Raw genomic sequence first — 25,796 nt, 5'->3', positions numbered from 1 at the left:
GTATGGAGGTTCCTCAAAAAGTTAAAAATAGAGCTACCCTACAATTTAGCAACTGCACTACTAAGTATTTATCCAAAGGATAGAAAAATAGTGATTCAAAGGGACACATGCACTCCAATGTTTTATAGCAGCAATGTCCACAATAGCCAAAAATGTGTTAAAAGCCCATATATCCATCAACAGATGAATGGATAAAGATGTGGTAAGTATACACAATGGAATATTACCCAGTCATCAAAAAGAATGAAATCTTGCCATTTGCAACGATGTGGATGGAACTAGAGGATATTATGCTAAGTGAAATAAGTCAGAGAAAGACAATACCATATGATTCCACTCATTTGTGGAATTTAAGAAACAGATGAATATAGGGGGAGAAAAGGAAAAATAAGATAAAAACAGGGATGCAAACCATAAGAGACTCTTAACTATAGGAAACAAACTGAGGGTTGCTGGAAGGGAGGTGGGGAGGGTGGTGTAATTGGGTGATGGACATTAAGGAGGGCACTTGACATAATGAGTACTGGGTGTTCTATGCAACTGATGCATCACTGAATTCTGCCCTTGAAACTAATAATACACTATATGTTTAATTAAATTGAATTTAAATGAAAAATTAAAAAAATGACTGTATCTGACATTTTTTATTCTTGTAATGGACTAGATTTTAAACTCTGGATACACAATTCTGCCCAATGTAAAGCACAGGTATTCTGACAAGTAATAATAAGAAATAAGATTTAGTATTTTTATTTTGTAAAACAGTATGCATGCATATAGTACCCATGCAAGGACCCAGAATATAAGGCTGATTAAACAACAATCAAATTTTAGTAGAATTTACTTGATGGTTATATCTTCCTTTTCAGCTGGAATATGGTATCTTAAAGATCAAATTACTCATTCTGGGAACAAAGACTTTTGAAAGCTGTCAGCTAACTGACAGTTATGATGAGCATTTATTTCAGGCTTATAAAACATATTAATTAAACTTGTTCACAGCATGGTGGTCCAAAGAGGTTTATTTTATTTTTGAGAGATACTTTGAATAACTGAAGAGCACTGGTAACAGGAATGCAAAGCTACAATATATATATATTTTTTACTTCAAAATGAATAAATACTTTTTTCAGGCTTAAAGAATGAAGCATATTGCAGGAATCTGTTTATTACAAGACTATTTGCAAAAGACCTGTGCACCATTCATTGAACCTTGAAAAACACTTGAAAATATGGGTTGCATTTGCAAACTTCAGTGTATGACATGGAAAGCTGGCAAACTGCCTGGCTTCTACTTAAAGGATTGTCATTCTGGGAAAAATAAATTTCTCTAACTAGACAAAAGTCAATGTTTTCATGTTTTACTGCAATCAAACTGATAGAGCTGACAATTTAATGTCTCAACACTTAAAATATCTGTGGATAATCAGTTACCTCAATCAATCATAAACACAAATCCTTCTATTTTTGAAGCTTATGTGTCTGTGCCTGAGATGTAAAACAGTTTGGTGAGCCCCTTCCCCCACAACACCTCATCATCGATCCCCCACCATTTTCCCAATATTCCTGATTTGTCTTTAGCTACTCAGATATTTATACACATTATGCATCTGGAAATAACTTTTAACAACTCAAGTGTGATCAAATTTAGAAACTTTTCTTTCACTGTCCTGTTTTATTTAATTTTTATGTGTAGTTTATAGACTGTATGCCTGTCAGAAAAATGTGGAAGTGTGCTGGCATTCTGGCTGAAGACATCATTACGAGTGAGAAAAATGCTCAAGGCTTTTTTCAAAGCGGGTGCTGAAACATACATTTCCTTTCTCTGACTCCAGGGGATGCTGGTAGCTACCCCAAGCAGACAGGTATTTTGGGGTCAAATGGTGTTGTGTTGGCCCGTTAGGATTTCCTAGCAAGCACACTCAATGGCTCGCTCCTGGAAACTAATCATAATGATGATGATGATAAAGCAAGGGAGGTACTGACAACAACTTAAAAAGCTGCCTGAGGAATTGGATTCCAGGTTGCTCTGCATTTGGCAGAGCGGACAGGTTCAGTTCACTGAGCTTTGGTATTGATAATGACGGGAAACTTCAGACAGTTTTAGAAATCTGTTTCTATTAGGATATGCCATGGTGTTTCTGCAACTCAAGAACAAGTTTACTGGGGCACACCATTCTTCTTTTAACATGGTAAGACTTGATGTGAGTGGTTTTACATTCCTAACAGATAATTACTCTGAACACTCAATAAGCCAGATTCCTTGTTTGAAGTATTCTTTTATATATTTTTGTATATGGTGTATATGTGGGTATTTGTATATATAGACATATGCATTCACCACCACTGCTTCTTTTTTGTTTCTTTGATTATTTGGGGCTTTGCAATCAAACTAAGCAGAATTTTAGGACCCTTGGGGCAGCATCTTTTAGTTCCCCGTCAGGCTACATTGCAAAACAATCAATCTTGCTCTTGCACTCACTTGGCGGAAGTGCCACGACACGAATTGTGCAGTGCTTTGCTCTTGCCATGAAGCCTGGGTGACAAAAGTTTTTACAAGAAGCTGACTGTATTTGGGGTTATGAATATGCAATGACTCTCATTAGTATTGAAGCGCCAGAGCAGGGGCTGACATCCCCCGCCACTTTGAGTTGCTGCAGAATCGGCTAATGAATTGTCTTGCTCTTTCACGCACACAGTCTGCTGTTGTGGCTCCTAAGTTCCAAGGGGAGTTGCCCAGTTTGTGAAGACCATTGACTGCAGAAATTAATTGTCAAGAACTACTCTTGATTTTCTGAAATAATGTTTAGACAGTGTTTAGATTGTCAAAACAGAAAAATGCTGAACTTTGCATAAGGTAATATCATGAATAGGAAAATTTAGAAAGAGGCACGAAAATGTATATATGTTCTTCTGTTCACCACTGCGTGTAGATATGCTTCCATCTGGATCATTGTACAGTAAGTGCATCAACGTATAGGTGAAATCAAATCCATAGAAAGCTGGCATTCTTTTGGTTTGTCTATTATCCTTCTAAATAGAACAAACAGATGATAGGAAATTTCCGAAATGAATAGGGTTGAAACACAAAGCTATTCCATCAACTCTTTACCATATTCTTTCTTTCTTATTCCTCATTCTCTGCCAAACATTTTGCAGCTCATACACATACCATCTTTCATGAATATGTTACTGATAAGGATATGTTTCTAGCCACTGATTAAGATATCTGAGCTGATTTGTAGTGTGTAAGAAGATGCAAAAGTGTGCAGAAACCATTTAGAACAGTCCCTTTTCAGCAGCATAAATTAAATGTGTTTTTCCACACCCCTCCTCCCTTGAAATTTCCTTTCAACTAACAGAGAACTTCCGTGGCTTGCTGCAGATTGTAAAGAATGGATTGAATTGAGATGGATAATATATGCTAAAAGGTAAGGGATATGTTGTAAACTGTGCAAATAAGGCAACGAACAAAGAGTAAGTCTTTACATTAGGTGTTTGTTCTACAGTCATTTATTTTATCTGCAATGTAAAGGCATCTCTGGCAAAGAAGCAGATACATTATTTTTGTAGAGCTTTAGAGGGTAGTGTTATTATAATATTTGTTTGACCCATTGCTGGAAACAGGAAAAAACTAAAGCCCAAGAACATATACACATAAGAGTACCAAGTACGAGTATAGCTTAAAATAGATGCAGTCTGACAAAAGTGGCCCAACTATCATATGTCAAACACTTGTTACCTCTGCTAGACTTAGTAACTGCACATGACTAAGAACAAATCAGTGATAAAATCTCAAGAAAGATAAAACCAGTCTGGACCTTTGCAAAGACCATCAGTCATTCTACAGACCTGTAATATTATTTGTTCAAGTAATCCTTGGCTTCCTATTTAATGGACATAATACACTTTCTACTCCTAGATCAAAGTCACCAAGGGGCATCTTTTTTTTTTTTTAATTGGACACATCTTAGAACCAATGAGATCTGATCACATAACAGTTAACTGAATTATTCAGTTGTATTCCTAAATGTGCATTCTTATACTTCACTATCAGCATAAGTCTTAAAAACTTAGTGTTTTAAAGTACCTGATGTAAAGGATCTTTATAATTACAAGAATTTTCTTATTTCTCTATGCTGTTTTTTTAGGTATCCAAACATTTTTCATCAAAAGGCAAAAGGTCTACCTGGGTAGGTTAAAATAATCAAATTCCATATTCAACTCATACAGAATACACTACGATTTTTAAATATAAAAGTGGAAACAGATCAGTTGAAATAATTATATCTAAACATAGAGTATTCAAATTTAATGGAAATATTAACCAATATCTGTTACTATGAATATGAGAATCATAAGTGAAAATTTTTTAGTTTTAATTGCAACTATGGTAGTTTTGATTTGGCTCTGTAATTAGCAACTGCATTCTAGACTTTGTGACTGCTGTGATAACATTATTTATGGAAGGTTTATCCAAATATAATTTGGTGCTTGTTGCTTTTATTAAATGTTGAAGTCTAATGAAATAAAATGCAAAAACTTGTGCTTCTGAGACCTGTGCTGACAATCATTTATTGTACCTTCTTTTCTATACACAACCACAATACAGTCGTAACAGCAGGCAAGGCAATATGTTAGGTTGTTTCTATTCATGTTACATTAAGCAGTCCTGCTACATACCTGCAATAGGTCTTGGGCACTTACAAGAGACCAGCAAATATACATATGAATTTAGGCTATCATTTGATTCCTCTTTCTACATTCTGTAGCATACTTACCATAATTAACATTCTGATATAGTTTTATGAATTGGACCAAGAATTGGAGTATTTAGTAGGAGACCAAGCTCAAGGAAATTAGAGACACATGCTTGCTCCAGTTTGTTCCCCGGCCCCTATATCTTCCTCCCTCCCACACATAGACTCACCTCACAGTGGGGAGGGGAGGGAGAATGAATGAGTTGTTCAACCTTTGATGAGCTTACCTAAAATATCGCCAGCAGAAGTTATTTTAATTTGAACATATATGTAATTTTGAACATTATGTGTAAGTTTTGTGCTTTATGGTTTAGTATTATTTTCATTTTGATTTCCAGGTGGATGGGGGGTACCATAATTTTTCAGTCTTTAAGATCTCTGGAAGTCTTGATCTGAACTTGAATGACCAATGAATTTACCATCAGCAAATGCTTATACATTTTCTTGTCAGTCATAAATTCACATTTGTTGAGTACAATCAGGGTGCTGGGAGTGAGGAGAAGTGGATTAGGAAAATATAGAAAGTAGAATCCTGGGAGTCAGGAAGTTTACAGTATAGCTGGTATGGAAGATTGCAGGGGAGATAATGGAGATTCACTTACAGGGCTAGGTATCAACAAATGTAGATTGATTTAGTGAACAGTGAGTGTGTAAGTTTTTCAGAGTTGCCGCTGAGATTTGAGAACATTCCCAAGAAGGGTAACTGTAGAGACGTCTTATAGGAGTCAAATTCCTACTTGGATTTTGGAAGTTTAAAGATTTTATTAAAATGTATTAAATTTGGCTTTACTTTGAAACGACTTCAGTGTGTCTAAAACTCACTTTTTATTGGTTTCAGTGGTAACATTTCCTTCAGAAATGGTACAGTTTAAAGCTTAGAATTGTGTGTTTGTCATGTGCTTTTCATTTTTCTCACTTAAAAAATTATATTCTTAGAAAAAAACTTGTTTACTATACTACTTTTAAATGTAATAACTAAGAGTGAGGGAATATTCATTAAAAGATTAGGGTAACATCATTTTGAACAACCTCTTTTCTTCCTTAGCTTTTTCCCCAGTAATCTTACCTAAGTAGATGTATAAATGTTGATTGCACATTCCTATCACCACAGATAGTCATTATATACCTTGGGAAGTGGGAAATCGATAGTCCTTGATTGGCCCTTGAAAAGTGATACAACTGTCTAATACTAGCCACAGTTCTGGCTCTCAGTAACACTGTGAAATTACTGACTACCCCTTACTTACTTCCACACTCTTCCCTCTCTCCCACTTTCCTCAGATGTTAATGAAGGTGGCTTGATGTTACCCCCACCCAGGTGATTTGCTTTTCTTACAGAAGACCCTGGGGTTTGATGTGTGTTAGGTATATGGTAGGCATAGTGCTAGGTGCTTTACATAACTTACTGCAACACAGATAACTGGATGTAAAAGAGTGGTGCAGAGAAATGTAATAAATAGTCAGGAACACACAAGTAGCTAGGTCTTGAGTCCTAGTGTTTCAGACTCCAAAGCCTATGTTGTTTGCACTACAGCAAAACATTTTAAGACCTAGAATAATCTATGCTGGAAGTTCAGGCTTTGTGCCAGTTGCGCAAGAAAAATGCTTCTGGCTGGGAGCATTGCCCTGGTGCCCTTCAAATTAGATGAGGTGGATCTAATTAGTCCTACCAACTCATAAGGCCAGTTTTGTATAGTTGCACCTTAAGTTGTTTAAATATAGGCTTATTTGAAGGAGATTTAAATTTTTGTTTTGAATTTATTCAATTAAATTCGATTTAGTGAACACTTATTGAATGCCTGTTCTTTGCCAGTCATTGTGCTAGTGGTACAAAGACTGTCTATTTAGGGAGACGTTATAACATTATAATATAATTCACTTAGTGCTGTAATAGAGGCATATGCAAGGGATCATGGGAGCATAGGAGGGAATAATTCATTTGAGGAAAGATGTCAGTAAATGCTGTATTTGGGCAGAACCTTGAAGGACAAGAAATGAAAAATTTGCCAGAAAGACAGAAAGAGGTTGATAGTTCATTTCAGGTAATGGGAACAGCATCAGCACATGTGTGAATATGCCTGGCATGTTTGGGATATGACAAGAGTGGTAGATGGTAACGATGGTCACAAATTCTTCCCTTTTCTGCATCCAAATCCTGGCAATGTGATATTGAGGGTTCTTCCATTAAGAACTGAAGTCTGTTTCCCCATCACTGCATTTGGTTGACCATGTGACTTACTTTGGCTGATGGACATTAGCAAATGTGAAACCAGTAGAGATTTGAAAAGTGCTTATGCACTAGGGATTCTGTGCTTGGAAGCCTGAGACTGTATTGTGATTGAGCCCAGGTTATCTTGGTGGAGGATAAAGTGGCCACCTGCAGGAAACAGAGGCTCTGGCTGACATCTCCTAACCACTAGAGATGTGAGTGAGTTCATCCTGGACCATCCAGCTGATCCATCGTTTGACCATAGACACATGGGAGAATCCACAGGAAATCTGTTGTCAGCCCAGACAGAATAACCCAGGTTATTTGTATAATTATGAACTAAATAAGATGTTATTTTAGCCACTACATTTGGAATGTTTTGCTGTGCAGCAAAGCTAATATACAGAGGATCTGAATAGTGCTGGGAATGTGGGAAGAGGCAGTGGCTGAGGATGAAGAGGACATAGAGCATTTGCAACATCATGTTGAGAAGTTTAGATCTATTTTGTAGGACCAGACTTCCCAAACTTCATTGATTAATGTACCACTTTTATCTCTTTAAAAATTTCTGCATATTCCCTGAACTAGATTTTTATTTAAATTGTCTGATTTTTATACCAAAATTTATTTTAAAAGCAAAGTTAATATTAAAACCTCAGTTTGATGTGTTACTTCTACTTTTCTAGAACTTAAAATTTATAAATATTTAAAACATTGTGTGTTATCAAAAATCATCTTGTATCGTGAGTGCTGAATTCTAGGACTACCTACTTTAAAAAGTATGAATCAGGAGCCTGTGGAGAATAATTTGAAGTAGAGAGGCTGCAGTTGGGAGGAGTGAGGAGGCTAGTGCAGAGGGCCAGGTAGAATATGGCACGTGGTAGACAGACTTAAGATGTGTTCTGGAAGAGAAAGGACCTGGTGACAGATTTGATGTATGTGGGGTGGAAATAGGGAGTGTGAAGTATCCACTGAATGGATACTATTAAGAAAGGGAACAGAAAAAAAGATAGTATGATGTTGCACTGAGTTTGAGTTAGTAGATCGTTTGAAAACAGAAGTCCATTAAGCATTTGTATATGTGGTTCTGAACTTAAAATGTTATTTTTGAAATCATCAGCGTATAGGTGATAGGTAGTTGAAGTCACAGCAGTAGGTAAGATCAAGAGGATGTGTTTAGGAAGTGTTTAGTACAGAGATCTTCAGCTTTTTTTTTTTTTTTAATCCCCAAACTCTTAAGACGTGTGATTTAGCCCAGCTAGAGATAGCGAATAGGTTCATATAGGTGAAGATTCTCAGGTGGGGGTAGAAAGCATCATATAGTTTGAAAAAAATGAAAAATGTCTCCCAGGTGATTTTGATATACCACCCTTCACCCCTTTTTGATTTAGAGTGAAATGAAGACAGTGCTGAGGAAGAGGAATTAGTAAAAAGGGACAGTGGTCTGAGCAATCTACCTCTTTAAGAGGGAGAGAACTTTTACAGGAGTGAAGGAACTTTAAGATGAAGGGGAGAGCCATGATACTAAATTCTTCAGAGAAATCCAGTAATATGAGTATTATTCTTTAATCAAAACTGGCTCATCAAAGTGTAGTATTGGCATATAATAGGAGCACAGTAAATGTTTGGGCGAATGATTTATGTAGAACTGTTTTACGTTCAAAACATTCCATGAGCCTTGAATATTCAAGTCAGACAGGATTTGTAATTGCACTGTTTTGGAATTTAAAATCAATGTGGATTTAAAAATATTTTGTTTCTCTGTCTATGGTCATTGTCTTAGTTCTCACTTGGGCACCATAGTCCTGATCATAGTGCAAAGCTATGTTTGAGCTTGTTTTCTCTTTTCTTTCCCTTTTTTTCTATCTTCCTCCCTCCCTCCCTTCCTTCCTTAAGATTTTATTTATTTGAGATAGAGAGTACAAGCAGGGGGAGGGGCAGAAAGAGAGGAAGAAGCAGGATCCCCACTTAGCAGGGGGCCCCCTGTGGGGATCGATCCCAGGACTCTGGGATCGTGACCTGAGCCAAAGGCAGACGCTTAACCGATGGAGCCACCCAGGTGCCCGAGCTTGTTTTCAAGAAATGAGAGTCACCATCTTTGTTATGGCCACTTCACACGTGGGCCTCCTCACCTTTGCTACCCATGGTTCCCAGAAGTAAGTTATTTGCCTTATGATGGTTTGGGTTGATGGAATGAATATCTGTGACTGGCAGAACTGGAATGTCATCAGCCTATCTTCTTCTCAGGTAATTCTTACAGTCTTATCAGCTTTTAAAATGATCGTTATTATTTTTTAAATGACCTAAGTTTCTACCAGGCTTTCCCTGCATCTCAGGAAAGGCCCTGGATGGGGACAGCAGTTTCCTCAGACCGTGATTTGATGCCTGTGCATCGCGCTCAGAGCATGCTCAGCAGCACACACTGGTTTGACATCTGGCAGTCATGATTCCTGTGAGGTTGGCTTCCCTGCAAATGTGCCCTGAAAGCATCCCTGCTGTGCCCCTTCTGTCCAAGTGTAAACACATCACAGGAAATGAACAAATAAAGACCCAACTTTTCTGGAAGGAATCAGGATCCCCTTACCCAGCTGGAATCCTGGGGTTTGGTGTCCAGCTTCAGGAAATTTGACTAGCCATTTGGGTAGAGGCTGTTGTCTTGTGGCACCTTTGTCCCTTTATGCTTCTAAACTCCCATGTGCTGTCCATAGTCTCTGTTCCAAGTCATCCAGCTGAGGAAGATTGCTTCAGGACCTTTAAATTTGAAATAAGGGTTGTCTTTCATTGTGCATTCATTAGTGCAGCTGGATTTAGTTATTTACAGTTGTAAATTTGGCATTGCATTTGCTGAGATAGGGGACTCATTTAAAACTAATTGAAGCAGTCTAAAGCTAAACCTACAAATAATTAAATATTCATTTCCACTTCTTTTCATGTGAAGATGAAAATATTAAAATAATCAAAATAGGTGTATGACAAGGAAGTTATCAGTACAAAAGAGGAAAGACTTTTCCCTTTTCCCTTATTGTCTTCCCAGTTCCATTTTTGCTGCAGCCTAAGGGAATGCATTTTAAGTAAAAATACATGCACCTCTTTGCTTTTTATCTGCCTACCACCGCAAACATCAGCTCAGCCTCTTTCAGACCCACTTCAAGGAAGTACAGACTTGAAAACTCTCCCCCCATGGTTTTGTCTGAACTGGCTGCCATTCTACAGCACGAACTGGATCCAGTTGCTGAAATGGCGGAACCCGAGAGGTGAGCGAGCGAGCAGGAGTGAACACTTTGCTGAGTGAGTCAGTTGGGCCTGTGTGAAAGGATGTAGGTGAGCCAGAAACTAATGGGAAAAATAGGGGGCCTTCACTATTTTGATGTGGGGACATCTTCTGCATGCCAGGGTATTTGAATATTTGGCAAACAGCTGCCTGGGCTCTGGGAGAGTGCCTCTTGATTCGCCTCGTCAGATGTTCAAAGATAAAATGAGGCAGCAGGCACGCCAGCTCATACCTCATAGCCTTGCAGTCAGTTTTGAATTTAGATTTGAATTGTGATATCAATGTCATGGTGGCACATGCTTTGAGAAAGTACTTATAGAGAATAATTGAAAGATTCAGTGTGAAGCTTCTGAAAGCCATAATTTAAAGTCCCAGAAGCCTCTATATTACTTTCACCATTAAAATTTAAGGTGACAGAAGCCCAATTATGTATGGTTATTTTCTTAAATAAAATCATATTTCTACCCCAAGTGAAAGATTCATTGCTGCCCACTAATCTCTGTCAGGAGAACCAATCTCGGCTGCATCTAGTGTCTGCGGCAAAGACGGTTCCCTTTAGCCTGGGGACAGTGACCCGACCCTGCAGAAGCAGAACTGGAAGCCCTCTGTGGAGGAGCGGGACTTGAGGAGGCCGATTTGCATCATAATCACAGATATGGCTCCTTTCTGGTGACAGCTTCCACACTGAACCCCATGCAGTACGACGTGAATAGCAGAAGGCTGTAGCACACATTTGGCAAAACCTGAATGACCTCAAAAACTGTCAAGAGGGGGCGGCTGGTTGTAAAGCTAAGTCACACAGAGAAATGGAGACTTGGAACATAGCTTTAAACCCTGATAAAAAAAATAACTTTGGGGACTATTGAAAGATATGCAGCTTTTCCTTCTTTTATTAGCTCACAGAAATCAATTTACCAGAAGCCTGTTTATCAGAAGAATCAATTTGCCAGAACTTCTATGGCCATTGACACCATGGCATGAAAGTAGAGCAGTGGAATATAGAAACATTTCCAGTGCAGAGATTTTAGTTTCTATCAGTCAAAAGTATGGAGCCAGACTTGTAGACTATGAATCTTTCCACCAATTTCTTCTTCTTTCTGTTTGATCTTACTTTATATTGCATTGTGATTTAGGAAATACGATTTGTAATGATAGCCAGAATTGCGATGAGAAATTGCACAGGGCCAGTCAAGCTTAAAACCACTGTTTATTTACGAAAAACATTATTCCTTAGAGTTCCAGGGACAAGGGAGCATGTGAGTCAACTAATATTATGATGCACAATGTTGAATGATATAGAGAGTATATATCTATCTATATTTGTATATTGCTTAGATAGCAATGTCTTTAAATCACAATATCTCAGAAGTTTCACAGTATATAAAACATTTACAAATGGGTCTTGGTTCTGCTAAGTTTTGTCAGGACTTTAGCACAACCAAGCCCTGTGGCACCTTTCGAGTTTAATTTTTTTGCCTGGCGTTAGCCCTAGATTCTTTTTACCCTTTTACAAAACCGGTACCATGCTGTGAACTCAACTTTCCTTCCTTCATCTTTGCTTCAAATCACTGTGGCTTTTCCTGTTCCTTCCCTTTATTCATGTCGCAGTAAGAATTCACTTCACTTGTGTCCATGATTCTGTCACTGTGCTTAGACTCTTGCTGTAAATGATTTTGCCTCTTCCACTTTCTATGTTTGACATTCTGTTGGCTTCTTCCTTAAAAAAAAGAAAGAAAACTCCTTCCCTGTATTCCCTACTCTGTTTTCTTTCTTTCTTGTTGACGTCTTTCTTCCCTTTGCTTTCTCACCATTTGCTCTTTAACCCATTGTGGTCTAGATTTAGCCACGATAGGTACTACTTTCTCAGACTGTACTCTTCACTCTGCCCTAGAGGGAGAGAGTGACTTACCTGATTGGTAAATTTGGAGTGAGTAAGTGGCCCAGCTAAGTCTACTGCCACCGTCCTTTTACTTGAGAAGGGCCTGCTTACTAGGAGCCTACATTCTGCCTGAGGCTGGGAGCCCACCCCAGCCCAACACTGTGGAGATGGACTGATTCTGTAGTGAAGACAGCTAGGCTTGTTTGCCTTTTGCCCCTTTACCTTGGTCTCAATCAGTAATAATGGATATATTCTAGCTTCTCATCTGTTTTATTTTTGTATTACTTCTTTATTTGTTTACTACCCAGGAGAAGAAGAGAATCTCAATTTGGGGGAATTGCTTAGAAACCTAAATAAATAAAAAATAGTGTGTACAAATAGAAAGTGAGTCTTCTTTCCCAATCTCGTTTTCTAGAGGCTTGGCCTCTCTCCTTCTGTTTCTGTACCTTTGAGGACAGGAAAAAAGTCGCTGTCTATAAGCCAGGAAGCAGCCCTCTACTAAGAACTAAATCTGTCAGCACCTTGATCTTGGACTTCCCAGCTTCCACAACTGTGAGAAATGTATGTCTGCTGTTTCAGTCATTCAGTCTGTGGTATTTTGTTATTAACAGCCGAAGCTGATGAATTCTTTCTGATTTTTCTATGCATATGCAAATGCATGTATATGTATATAATAGAAATATTTTTACCTGAATATCATATAACAGAAATATACATAGCTATATATTTATACCTATATCTCTCTAAAACAGATATTTTGTTTAATATAGTCTCTCTATATATACATTTATTGTATACATACACAGTTGTATTTTTTCCAAAAATAGTAACACACTCTACATTTTGTTCCACACCTTCCTTTTCCCCTAACACATTTTTATATCGGTAAATGGAAACCTGTATTATTATTTTTAGTGGCTACGCAGTGTTCAGTAGTTTAAGTGGACTTTAATAAACCATTCCTCAACTGCTGGCTATTTAGATCCTTTCACACTTTAGAGATTATCAATAGTGTTGCAGTGAACATGGTACTGTTTTTATTTTTGTGAACTTGTGCTAGTATTTCTGTAGGAAAGATTCCTAGAACTGGAATTGCTGGCTATCTTATAAGATTTAATTGATTAGTAGTGATCAGAGACTCAGAATGGGAAGGATTCTGAGAGAGCTCACAGTTTATCCCACACTCCCAGGAAGGATGTTGTTTTCTCGCTCTGACTTTGAAAAGTTCAGAGAACGAGACTCCATATTCTCTCCAGCAATGCCTTCCAGTGACTTGACATTGAAATAGTCTGTAAAAGAAATAGTCATAGTTATATGCTCTGGCCAAGAGAATTGAAAGTGAAAGTGAAAGACTGAATCAGAAAGTAATACTTTGGTTTTTAATACTTTAAAAAAAAATACTTTGGAGCATGTTTTGCAAACCAACCAAGCAATACAAGATAGAGGATTATCAGAGTATGGCAGTCTCAAATATTTGTATTAATTTCCATTCATGTGGTAGGAAGTTTATACTTTTATACTTCATGTAGTATAGCAATGGGAGATTAGTTCACTCTGGGCATCTGAGACTGCAAACCTATCTTCAAGATGGCTCAGCACACCCACCCCCTTTAGGCTTGACTACCACCAGGAAGCACATGACCTATTGAGTCTAACCAAACTACAAATGATCTTAAATTGGGTTCCACCACCCACCTCACAGTGCATTGGGCCTGAAAGAATAGATGGGCTGTCTTTCACCTGGATTGTTTTGCTTCTATCCCAAGGCTATTTCTTTTGCCTTGAGAGAGGCATATAACAGTTTGTTTACAAGCTGACCTAAAGGAAAGAAAAAACAAAACAAAACAAAACATGATGCAACCAGAGAGAGCTATGGGATTCTGCCTGCTTCACGTAGCTCTGTCCAAAGCAGGTAGGATTTGTTTGGAATCTTTGCAACACTGTGATGACCTAGGTGGGAAAATTCTGTGTATTAAGGACTTGGCTCTCAGAGCAGACATGTGCTTGACTGTCACAGCTTACACATTTTTCCCATTCATGGTGAATATGGCTGCATGTCTTTGTTATAAACAAGTGCAGTGTGAGTAGCAAAGATGACCGTATTAAACATCCAGGAATTTTTACTTAATGTGCATGTTTTATTCAACACTGCAGAAAGGACTAGGGCAGCCTGGCTATGTTAGATCATTTCCCTGCTCAACAAAGAGATTTGAAATGGACTTTTAATTATTATTGCTGATTTGCTATGGCTATATTCCTTAATATGAACATCTGATTAGGATTAATTTTCTTTAATTGATGAATATGGCACTTAAAATTGTAGAGTTGAATTTGTTGTTACATATTGGCATATGTATGTACTGTATTGCTGTACTTGCGTATGTATTTTGACTTTTTGCTGAAGTACAAATTATAGACACTTCTTATCTGTTTTAGTTTTAAGGTCACTGTTCTTCCTTCCTTCACCTTTGTGTGGCTTTTTACCTTTGTTAATGGAGATAGAGGAGGGCTAAGTGACTATTAAACTCTTTTCTATATACAGTAAAACCCATTAATGTGGACCTCACTAAATTTGGAATTTATGATAATGAGAGCAGGGCTGGGTTAAAGTTTACTTTTGCATTGTCTCTGAATTAAAGCTTTACTGAGCTAATAAATACTATTAAATACAATTAAAGGGGGATGGCACTATTGCTTTATAAAGCGAGCTTTTCAAGCACTCTAGAGAAAGGCCTTAGAGGGGTAATGAGGTCGTGTGGGAAAAGGCATAGTGCAAGGATGGTGCCACTTTCTATCTACGTGACCTTGGGCAAATTATTTGGCTTTTCTGAGTATCTTTTCCCTTACGTGTAAAATGGAGATTGTTTACCTAATTTATGGGGCTGTTGTGAAGGTTAGATAAAATGTATAGAAAGTGTCTGGTGTGAAGTACGTACTTCATAAATGGCAGGTTATAACTACTTACCTAAAATAATTGGTGAGCTAATTTCAGACACTTCTCATTTTTTCACTAAAGCAGTATTCTTCCACACTATAGAGTTTTGTTAACCTAACCTGAAATATTGCTTTCTTATTATTATTGATTGAAGGAAACACCCAGCAGTTTGATGTGGTGATAAAGAACATGAGGATTGGAGTCCAACAAACTCAGGTTTGAAAGTATTTCCGTAACTCATTAGCTACATGGAATTAGGCAAATTACTTAATAACTTTCAGGTTTTATTTTCTAATTTGTAAAAATGGGATGATAATACCTGCTCTAGGACTTTTATGAGGACTCAATGAGACAATGCATGCAAAGTGTTCAGCCTACTGATTTTCATGTAGTCAACTCTCAAAACATCAGCTGTTGCTTTTATCATGATCTTTTGGACAACAGTCCATACTTTACAGTTTTTATTAATTCAGACTTGTCTTCTTCAATTCACCTAACTAATAAATTTTACTTTTGATATAATCTCCATTCTAGATGAGGATTTTAAGTACATAAGTAAAAAATTATAGAGAAGCAAAATGGCTATATATAGGTGGGGTGAAAGAGGAAAGAATAATATTTTAAAAGTGGAAGCACAAGGCCTTAAGTTAGACTTAAATTACTGAATAGTCAATTTGGTGCATAATCTTTGTGTCCTTTATGAGAGGTCTTTAGATCAGTCAGAAAGAAATAGAACTCTCTCCCTCCCCGCCCCCCTGCCCGTATATATATATATATATATATATTAGAAAGTGGGGATTGGTCACCAGCTCTTATCATTCATTGGAGAGAGTAGCAGGTTAAGTCCATGTTCAGTTTTATTTTCATCTTTCCCCTATAAGTTTCGTAGGCTGTATGGATGAGAAATGTAAGCACTATAATGTCCTGCGTAGAGACTGTAATCTATCCTCCCCTTAATGACAAGCTTACACAGTTTGTCAGAATCCATCACCTTAACAGATCAGACTGAATTACTTCGATGGCTGGCAAATGGGTGGCACTTGTGGTGAAGTGAAAGCAGCCAGGTGTGTGTGTTTATTAAGTACTCTTCAATAGAAAAAATGTGTTTTACTGAAAACTCTTATCCATGTTATTTTTACAGAAGCAAGAAGTGCCCATCTTCCTTTGGGAAAACATGAAAATGATTTTTCTCGAGAATCTGAAATACTGTAATACAAATTCACAACCCTAAACGTGTTATAAAACTCAGGGTTTTGGTTTGTTTTCTCCCCTCTATCATATGCACGCACAGTGGAACCTTGTAATAAAAGCTAGAGGGGGCAGAACCATTGATGTTGGGGCAATGTGCCTTTGACTTTCCAGGGATGCCCAATTTAAGCAGATAATTCTTAAAAGTAAGGTCAGTTTATTAAGTTGACAACCAATGGTTTAACGTATAAGAATTTTCATATAAATACATTTGCAAGTAAGTAACAACCTTTTGTCAGACCATGTTTTCCAAGATTTGGGTTGGAAAATGTGATCACTCTAATGCACACCCTGTTGATTAGCTGCATTATGCAGATCTTTATTAGAGGTACCTACTGGTTAGTTGTTAAGGTATGGCATTATGTGTCTAGATTTGGCATATCAACAGGAGCAGCAATAATAATAAATTTTTATTGAATTCTTACTATGTGCAGACACTGTGCTAGAAGCTGGGGATACAATGGGAAGCAAAAAAAAAAGACACAGTCTCATGTTGCTAACAACCTATGACGTAGGTATAGACAGAAACAAATTCATATAGTTTAAATAATTTGTCCAAATTTTGATAGGTAATAAGTGGCAGAGCTAGAATTGCAGTGCTGTATTTGCTACAGCAGCCTAGCTTATGTTTTGGTTAAGAGATTCCAAAATATAGTGGCTTAACAAGCTAGAAGGAGCTCCCTGACATCGTGGAGATGCCGTTATCAACCCTGGACTGCTTATGCTTACACTGTTGAGTAAGGGAAAAATAAACTTCTATCTTCCTACTCAGCTATCCCTGCGTGTTGGCTTCGTTCACATGTCCAAAGATATATAATCATTCTTCTCTTTTTTAAAAAGATTTTATTTACTTATTTGAGAGAGAGAGAGCGCACACAAGCAGAGAGAGAGAGTGCGCACAAGCGGGGGTAGGTGGGAGGGGCAGAGGGAGAAGCAGGCTCCCCACTGAGTGGGGAGCCTGACACAGGGCTTGATCTCAAGACCCTGGGATCATGACCTGAGCCAAAGGCAGATGCTTAACCGACTGAGCCACCCAGGCGCCCTCATAATCATTCTTTGTAAAGGCATTTCCTAGATGTTGCACTTCAAACTTCTACTCACATCCTACTAGCTATACTTATCTTTCAGGAAGGTCTGAAAGTTTATTTTTGTGGCCATGTACTTCTCAAAATTCAGGGGTTCTATTAATAAAGGAAAAAGGAAAGAAGGGGGTATTAAGGGACAGTTGGCAGTCTCTGCATCACATGCTAATTAAGAACATTGTTTCAAAAAGGAGTTTTGACCACAGACTTAGGTGATGAATGATCTCATGACTTTGGGATATGCCTACATCCCTTATACATTTCTTTCCAAGTAGTACATCAAGGTCATATATATATATATGTATATATGTATGTATATAGTATATGTATGATATATTTAAATTATTTAAGTGTAATATGTGAGATTTCATGAATATTACATGATTCTTTGGTGGACTCTGGTCATCTACAAATGCTAATTCAAAATTTCATAATACAAGAGATCTGCTGGTTTAATCTTTGGCAGAAAGCCTTACAAAACCCTTGGCATTTCTCTTGCTTGTATCCTCACTCAAAAAGATCTCAAACTCAAGAGACCTATGTTGTAAGAGATGCGTTCATAGAGAGATGGCTTTATAGAAATAAAATTACTCTAAAGTTTGAAGCATGTATTCAATGCATAAATCACAAACAATCCTGACCCTGAACTTAGAGTTTCCTAGAATTCCTGGTCAATTCTTTTTTTTTTTATTTTTTAAAATTTATTCTTTTTAAGTAGGCTCCAGGTCAACATGGGACTCAAACTCACAACCCTGAGATCACACGTGCTCTACTGACTGAGCCAGCCAGATGCCCCTTCTTGGTCTATACTGATAAAGTTTAGGTATTTACTGTAGAAAAATTAATAAGTATTGAGAATATTTATTGAGAATATACTTAGTAGTTATGTTGAGATGGACCCACAGATCCTTACTTTGGTATCTTCTGGGGCCACAGGAGGAGATAAGCACAGGATAGACCTCAAGTACATATACATATATTCTTGTTACCTAGGTGCTGCCCAACCCCCAGCCCCCAACCCCCAAACCCCAAACCTAATGCAGTCTCTGATGAACTCAGCTGTCCACATGGAGCTGCTTGGAAATATTGTGTCTTGAGCACAGATAAATGTCCTTGGTCCTTTTTTCTGGGTCCAACTCTCTAGGTCCTAGTTTACTAGTGGCTGGTTGAGGCAGGAGAAAAACAAAAAAAGATAATAGTTGAAGTTAGAGCTGGTCTAATTAGTTCGCCCTAAGCCTTATCTTGGCGAAAGGTTATTGGGAAGCATCTTCCAAGTGGGAGGCATTTCTAGACCTGTTTTGCCTCACTGGCCACATGGAAGTAGAGAAAAGCAATCTAAAGTGAGTGAGAATCCCAGGAGATGAACTCCAAAGAGGTCATAGCCTACAGAAGTCAAAACTTTAACCTTTTTTCTCTATACTCCCAAATCTCCAGCCCCAATTAAGAGGGTTAGTTGATTCCAGTAACTAGATAATTCTCCTTGCCTCTTTTCCTTCATGGCTGTGGGTTTGGGGAGTAAGGATGGGGAGAAGCAGCGGAAGTGGAACTTTGCTCTAGAAGGCATTATAACAAATACAGGACATGGCCTTTATCCCAGTTCTCAAAGAACTAATTTTCTGGGGAGCTAATGTATAGGAAACGTTTAGTGAAAACCAAAGTACTTGAACTATGTGTTATTGATTACTCCAGAAGAATCCAGATAAGGGATAAGTCAATGTGGATTTGTTTCTTGGGGAAGGCTTTCTAGATCATGTCACAAGTGAGGTACCAAAGGATTAAAGGAACTAACTAAGAAGGCAGAAAAGATGGGGTGAATAAAGATTCATAATGAGCTTAGAGGTCACTGAACCTAGTGCCTGAAGCAGAGCCTTCATTTTGGAGACTAGGGAATGAAGTGGAATAGAAAAGTGGGATACTTCAAAAATCAGGCAGGGGTAAAGTTGTAGATAGTCAGGTAAGATTTTTTTTTTTAACTAAGTTAATATTAACCTCTCTAAGTTTTTATGGAACAATAAATTAATAAATAACTGACTAATTGCATGAATGAATAAGTAAATTGTATTGTAAAGATGTTGTAGATATTATAAAAATTAGACTCTTAAGTAGAATTTGTCTAGGCTGGGAATATGGGGTTCCTACGCAGGATATTGGCAACATAGGTTGCCAGGGAGCAAAAGAAGCCAAGACTAGGTGTATCAGGGACTGGAAGCCTGACTGCCCTAGGGTTAGCCAGCAGTCTAGTCCTCAGTGAACAAGAGGAAGTGTTGGATCTGAGGAGATCCAATTCATCAGGAGATTTGGTTAACTAGAATGTAGATAGCCGGTGAGATTGAGTCAGGAATGGTGGTGTCATGGAAGTTGGGCAATCTCATCATAGCTGGATTCCAGCAGGCAGCTGGAGTTCTGGAATAGAATCTGGGGAAGGATAGTGTCAGGGCCCAGTGAAGTAGATTGAAACTCAGGGCAAGGCACAACGTCTTGAAGGAAAAAGGAAAGCTAGTCAGGGCAAAAGCCAGTTCCGGAGATTGGGCCAACACGTGTGGAGTTAGTAGGGACATGGAGGAATGATGATGAAGCTGTGCAGAGTGAACTCAGTGCGATTCAGTGCCTGTGTGGCCAAGAAAGAAACACCATTGCTGCTATCTGGTGGGCTGAGCTTGCTTCTCTTTTGCCTGCCTGATGAAGATGTGCTGCAGGTCACAGATATGCTGAGCCTCTCAAGTAGATCCTTTAGGGGCCCTACCTCAGGTGGATGTTGGAATGAATAGCTGCGGGGAGACCCTGGGGAGGCAGCATCGCTTGGAAGGAGTTGAGACTGCAGCATAGGAGGCACAGGCATAGCTGGGAGCCTGTCACATTCCAGGCTGAGGAGAACAGGGCTTGTGAAAGGGGTGGGGAGGACTTAGTGGAAATTCAGAAGAAAAGGGGGCTGCAAAAGACATTTCAAATTAAGAAGAGGCTTCAGTGACAGGTTGGATATAATGGATAGAGAAGGAAGAACCCAAAATGATTCCAGGTTGATTTTAAATGCTTGCGTAATATGACATTTTTGTTTATGAGCCGAAGGGTGTGTGTTGTGTGTTTTTTTTTTTTTAAACCAAAACCAATTGAATTTGACAAAAGACAAAAACAAAAGTTATTTACAGCAGTGTCTTGCTCAAATAATTCAGTGGGATAACTGTGCTTCTTCTCTCACAACCCCACCAAGCTGAGGCTGCCCCATCCGCAGCCTTCCCATCTTGCACAAGGGGGAATGCCAACCAGATTTCACCCCTCACCACCTCTACTGCTCAGTGCGCCATGGGAAGGAGAAGTCCCACCTCAGTTTGGGACACTTCCAGGGTCCCTTGCTATAAGCATCTTCCAACCCTCATACCAGACCTGGGCTCGCAGACATGGTGGGGTGGAAGAGGCTGGGCAAACAAGATTCAAGATTAATTGAAGCTGCTGTGTTCTTTCTTTTCGAGCTGGGCCTCAGGAGGGTGAGGATCCGTGATCCCCTGGGACATGCACGGAGGGGGTGGGGTGGCAAAAGAGAGAGCCTAGGAAACTTGCTAACTCGGAACAAAGTTCCCTCTCTTTAAATAACCAATCCCCATGCCCACAGCAATAGGTAGGCCAGGCCACTGAGAAGTCGGATAAAGCCGAAGGGTGTTTTAAACACGTATCACTTTTGGCCTATTTTTTAAAAACCCAAATAAATAAACTAGTAAATAAGTGTGTTAAGGCCAAGCTTGCCGTGTGTTTGTTGACTTTAAATCTCAGCTGCAGTGGGTTTGCACTGAGACATTTCAGAGAGAAAGAGCCCTTGAGCGTGTGATGAGTAGACATGTTTCTTGCAAAGATGCTTTTCTTTCCTGTTCTAAGGTAGTGTTAGTAATGTGCATGTGCCTGAGTATGACTGAAAAGCCTCAGGTGGGGCCTACCTGTATCTGTCTGTGTTGCTGGAGGTGATGTGTGAAGTGTTTTTGCGTACCTCTTTTACTCACCTGGCTGGTTCAGAGCCTTTGCTGACTGAAGAGTGCTCCTGCCTGGCCACATTGCTTCACTACAGGAGGCTGTCTGCAGCTGTTGGTTCCCAGCCAGCCACTTTGCTGCTCCAGGGCGGGATACAGGCATGGGCTTTACTCTTTAGGAAGGGATGGGGCTTGGAACTGCAGGAGGGTTTTATTCCTGTTTATGGAGGTGAGGAAAGGAAATAACAGATTCCTTACCTGGATAGGGAAACTTTGTTTTCAAAATGTACAGATACGTGGTGTTTCTGATTTTATTGGGCTTGGATCTGCACCTGGGGTGGCATGGATTTCAAGTCATTATTTCAGGTAAGGAAAGAAAACTTGAACCAGCATTATTACCATTAAAAGAACCTGGTTGTATTTTTGAAAGGTTGGGCTAAATAATTTTAGGGATCAGCGGAAGACCAACTGTTGTACTTCTGAAAAGTTGTTCTTAGAAAGGCTTGGATTAATAATTTGTTTCCATTTTGTTCACAGATGTACTGTCTGTAGGACAGGGGTAGACTGAATACCTGCTTCACTGAATACCTGCTTCACAGCACCTTTCACATTTTCTTGTTGGAAAGACAACCGTTGGAGAATCATCTTGTTACCATCAGCAAAAATGCAAACAAATCAAGACATTAAGAATGCCACAGTGGCCAGCAGTTAATGATGCCAGTGTTACGCAAGCTGCAGCAAGGTTTTCAAGACAGTGTGCCTCACTAGCCAGAAATCAGGGAAGATCGAACCTATCCTTTTTGTCTCAGCTGTTCCTTAAATCAATGCAACCCCTCCAAATTAATGTGAATTGAAACATGCATTGCCTTTTCAACTTAATTGAGTACTTACTATGGGTGAATCACTGCACAAAATAGGGGAGGGAAAATGAGGGAGACAAGTAAGATGTGTTTCCTGCCTTCAATGGATTTACAATTAGTTTCAAGGCGCTTTTTTTTTTCTTCTGCTCTTAATTAAGTGTGTTTCTAAGATAGAAAACAAATGAATGGAAAAGTGTATTCTGCAAGTATTTTAAATCCCTTTAATAAAAAACAAAACAAAACAATCTAATGTGGGCAACTCAGGACATCTTATTTCCATTTTTTTGGACTTTCGATAGGTAGGATTTATTTTATTGATTCTGTAAATATTTGGTAGACTTTAGCAATATTAACACAGGTATAGATTGTCTGTTGAAAAAATATATTGTGTTTGTACGTTTCTTGCAGAGTGGGTAGGTGAATTACATCTGTTGTCTGTGTAGGCCTCTACCTTCTGTGCCCTAGGAGCCTGACATCCTGTGTGAGTTATTAGCATGGGGCAGGGGAAGATTTGGATCAAATTTGGGAATATTGTTCATGGACCCAAGATAGGGCAGGGATAGGAGCAAAACAGACCCAGGCAATGACTCTGTCAGAAAATTTGGCTATTTCGGTATTTGTGTGTTGTCCTCTAGGCTCCAAAATTACTGTAGAGTTTTTTAAAAAACTTATTTCTGTTCTGGGAATGAGTCACGATTTTTCCAGTGTTAAGACACTAATATGACTATAGATACTAGACATTTTATGTAGTGTGTGTAACACATTTCAGTATGTATAAAGCAACAATAGACATGTCTTTGTCTTGAGTAGTGTCCATCTGAATGGAAAATGTGCCAGCTTTTTTTTTAAACATTGTCAGCAGACTTCTTAATTAAGCTGCCAATATATACTGCCAATAGCACTGTGCGCCATTCGAGAAATGAATTGTGAAGTGCCGTTTCCCTCTTATTGAATAAACAACGTTGCTCCATATAAAGTGAATTTAAAGTGTTCTTTGAATGGGACATTATATTGCTCCCGAAAGAATTTGATGAGAATTCTCATACCTTCCCTTTTTACTTAATTTCAAAAAACCTTTATTTTGGTCTTCAGTAAGGACTCTTTCTCATTTGACCAATGACTTTAGTAATATGATCCACCCTTAATAGGATGAATCGCCCTGCCCCCAAATTCCTGATGTTGATACTGAATATTTATTAATCTGAGTAATGAAACTATATTGTACTAAATTGTAGATATTTATTTCCTGTTTTGGGAAATTTTTTGGAGGGACCTTCTCTATATTCCTGGAACCTAGCACAGTGCCTGTACATAGTAGGTATGTGTTGAGTACACATTTGGTGATCAAAACGTGTAAAGTCACTTTTTTTCTGTGGTTCTTCAGGCTGTATAAAAGACAGAGGGGTCTTGCTAACTGAGTAGCACCTTCATCGATTCACAGTCAATCTAGTTAGAATAAGTCCAAAATAACCGGATTCTTCGTATTCAGTCTAGTCCACTGAGCTTCTTAATGGGTGTCTTGGATTCGTCAGTTTAGCCCTGTGATTTGTACTAACATCTACTCTGCTTCCCCTGGCCCTTGGCCAACTCGTTAGGGGCGGGTCTTTGGAGGGGCTGTTCTGCTTCTCCTCCTCTGGCTTGTCTACCACTGGAAGAGCAATCACTCTATTCACTGGGTATTCACGACATGCCAGGCGCTGAGCTAAGTGTTTTACACATATCCTCTCACTTAATTATCTCATTTAAACCTTACAGCTAACCATTTGAAGTAGGTATTATCTACTGCAGAGAAATGTATGTATCTTGCTTAAGTCATGGGGATCTAAATCCAGATCTCTGAGATTCTAAAGCCTGAACTATTAACCTCTCCCCTCTGTTGCATCCCAGGAGAAATTCCCAGTGCCTGGTGGTGTGGGGGCAGATCAGATCTGGATGTAGTCCAGATTCATTTCATTTAGTATTCCCAAACAGCAAACTGTCTAACAGATAAAACCCAGCAAATCACAGTTGTTTTGAGAATGGGGGAGGGCCGAGCAATTGGGAGAAAGCAAAGTTGGAGACAAACCAATTTGAGTCAAACCTTTAGCCTTTATCTCATAATGCCTTTTTTTTTTAACTTTCTTTTTTTAACATGGCCTGACACCATGTGATAAATCAAAGCCTGACGTAATTGACCCAGAATTGATCCCCAAATGTCTTTTGGGGGAACATGCTTTAACTCTAGTTGTTGATTCTGCGGAATAATTGCCACCCTAGAAAGGTAATTACATATGCCATTGTTTATACACATAATAGGCTCAGAATGCATATTCTGCACAGAGGGAAAGAGAATCCTGCTTGCACATTAGGGGTGTGTGCTATGTATTGTGTCACAATGCCACAAATAGCATTCGAACCGCTCCATATTACTGCTTATTTCCCTAATGTGTGTGTGCGCATGCACGTGTGCGTGTGTAAGGGTGAGGTTAGGAGTGAGGAAGGAGATGGGCCATGGACGGCTGTTTGTTGAGCTGAGTGACTGTGATTTGCTTTTCCTTAATTTTTTAGTTTACTAAAACATCTTCTGGATCTGATTCATTTAGCCTGGTCTGGTAAAAGGACTTTTTTCTTCCTGCGTGCCATATGCTTATTAATGAGTTCTCATATTTCTTTCCATCAAGCGCTGTTTACTTTGTGGAAATATAAAGTGAGAATTATTCTCCGCAGCATCCTCCTAAATGCCGTGGTTTTGACCACCCCTTTAAGGACACCAAGCAGTCAGCTAAAAGGGTAGCTAGTGCCTTTCCTCTCACTGCGCTTTCTGGTAAAACGTAAATGGGATTTAAACCACAAATGACCAATTAAAGCACTTCATGCCTTTTTCCTTTAGCCATAAGACAGTAGTTATCCTAAGTAAATATAACAAATAGGCTATTTTGTGGTAGTCTAACCATATATATATATATATATGTATGTATTTTTCTTTTTTTAAATCAAAGCCTTAAAAAAACAAAATGTCATGAATCTTTGTAGTATGGCCCAATGAAAGGAATACATATGTATTGCAGTATGGAACTGAGCATTGTTTGAGGCCAGAGCAATTCATCCTGGGCTATTCTCTGCTGCAGTGTCCAGCAAATTGCATGACCTGCTTGTTAGACTTGACAATCGTGTTTTACCTAACAAAGGCCTCTGTAGCTCTGAGCAGCAGCGGAATGTCAGAATGAGCACATTTCACACACAGATGTGCAGCCATAATAGCCTCTAAGAAGATGCATGTGGCAGGGAGCTAAGGGTGGGGGTTGGGTGCTTGGAGTGGGTGGTATGTGAGTGTGTAGTTTGGGGGCCTGCGGGAGAAGGAGGCCGACAGTTAGCAGTAGGGACATGGCCCCACTGACCACATTTAATCAGCCCTCTGTAAACAATTCAACATTTTCATTGTTCTCTAAAAACTAATAAAGAGAAACAAGCACTTTTCATTCATCTTGAAGTAATTTTCTGTCAGGTTGGAGCCCCTTGTGGCCTCCAGCTTGTGCAATGCTAGCTGTGTGATACAACAACTATTGCAATTTATTTTACAAACTCTGGTCATTCACATGTCAGTTAGTGTTCACCAA

General features: G+C 38.8%; 1 long non-coding RNA gene across 1 annotated transcript in view; it reads left to right on the top strand.

Annotated features, from left to right (window-relative positions):
• Window positions 1-22,450, top strand: part of LOC105241504 — a 121,217-nt gene extending 98,767 nt beyond the window's left edge. The window contains exon 5 of the long non-coding RNA XR_004624147.1: window positions 21,878-22,450. This is a non-coding gene — a long non-coding RNA (uncharacterized LOC105241504). The remainder of the gene's footprint in view (window positions 1-21,877) is intronic.
• Window positions 22,451-25,796: the final 3,346 nt, after the last annotated feature.

This window comes from Ailuropoda melanoleuca, chromosome 3, assembly GCF_002007445.2.
Source record: "Ailuropoda melanoleuca isolate Jingjing chromosome 3, ASM200744v2, whole genome shotgun sequence".
Classification (NCBI taxonomy): Eukaryota; Metazoa; Chordata; class Mammalia; order Carnivora; family Ursidae; genus Ailuropoda; species Ailuropoda melanoleuca.
Note: the sequence above shows the minus strand (reverse complement) of the source record. Positions and strands in the feature narration are given on the sequence as shown.